Source organism: Pseudomyrmex gracilis, unplaced genomic scaffold, assembly GCF_002006095.1.
Source record: "Pseudomyrmex gracilis isolate BER0280 unplaced genomic scaffold, ASM200609v1 scaffold_490, whole genome shotgun sequence".
Lineage (NCBI taxonomy): Eukaryota > Metazoa > Arthropoda > Insecta > Hymenoptera > Formicidae > Pseudomyrmex > Pseudomyrmex gracilis.
In genome coordinates this window covers 50,232-51,890 of record NW_018021074.1, presented here as the reverse complement: position 1 = coordinate 51,890, position 1,659 = coordinate 50,232, and positions in this window count along the sequence as shown.

The window sequence follows — 1,659 nt, the reverse complement described above, 5'->3', positions numbered from 1 at the left end:
ATAGGATGGCCGCTCTCAGGTTTCTCTCTGCTTCTATATATTGCTAGTACCTTAGACCATATATACTTATAGACACGGCCTGTAGATATGAATCCACGAGTCGAGGTGAAGCAAAGATAATATCATCTACGTGACGTCACATGTGGGCATTTCAGCAATGGCTAAACGCGGCCTCGTAGATGATATGATCTTATCTTCAAGGCGGTTATCTGAAGCCGTCTATAAACGCGCCTTTGCTTTGCCCACATGTGACGTCATGTAGATGATATTATCTTTGCTTCAAGATAGTTGTCTGAAGCCGTGTCTATAAGTATATATGGTCTAAGGCTAGTACGATGCCGACCTTAAAGCCCCTTGCACAATGGACAGAATAGCTATAGCGATAGAAATAACAAAAGTTTTAAAGAGTTTATATTTAAAAATAAAGGTAGGAACAGCGGAATCTAACATACAAAACTACACATGTATCAATGCAGATCAGAAAATCGGAATAAGCAATAGCGATAAAATTTCCGACGAGTTGGAATTCTGTGTTAAAAACTGTGTTATTTCTATCGCTATCGCTATTCCTTCCATTGTGCAAGGGGCTTTAGACCATATATACTTATCATATATATAATACTCCTATATTGCTAGTACGGTGCCGACCTGAAGCCCAAATGTTACGGTGCAGACAATATAATAGCCTCTCTCTCGCGCAAGGTCCAGCTGCTTTGTGCGCATGCGGTGAACATTCAAGCACGCTTGAGCCTGTTCTACAATACAGTCGTAAGCCGTAAGTCGTAAGAAATTGACCAATCACAATCGATTATTCTTCTGTAATTTATCTGTGATTGGTCAATTTCTTACGACTTACAGCTTACGACTGTATTGTAGAACAGGCCTTGGGCATTTCTCTTTCTCGCATTCTTTCTCTCACTTTCCAATCCTTTGTCTTGCTCGCACTCGCTTAGTAGACGCGCCTGCGCATAATGACGCTCGACTATCTATGCCCATATTTGGACTTCGTGCGTCTCTCTTTCTCGGGCCTCGTGCCTCTCATTGCGAAGATACGCGACTAGCAATATAGAAGTATTACATATATGGAAGTTAGCGATCTAGTAGTAGTATAGACATCTGTGGTCGCAGGTCTCGTGAAACTGATCAATCACGTTGGATGATTGGGTGATTTGACTGCGTTCGAGGAGCGCGCTATCAGCGCTGTTACATTATTCTATCTTTATTGCTTATTAAGCCTGTTCTACATTGATCGCAAGCGCAAACGCAAGGAACAGGTCTAGTAGAATTGACTAATCGTATTGATCAAATCAGCCAATTGACCAGCGTGATTGGTCAATTCTACGAGATATATACTTTGCGTTTGCGCTTGCGATCAATGTAGAACGGGGCTGTGTTCAGTTAAGCAATATGGAACGAACTAATGCAGGAAATGCAGGAACTACAGGAATTGGAACTAATGAAACTAATGAAACTAATGAAAGAAGTGAAGATAGTGAAAAAAAAAGAAGGTTGGCTCCTTTGATCTGTTGCGGAACATGTGTAGTGGCAAAATTGGAACTGAAACAATTCTTTAAGTTTCCATTCCGAAGAAAATGAAAAAGGAAACGAGAGAAGGCGGCGTATACAGATTATAATTAAAAAAAAAAAAAAAAAAAAAAA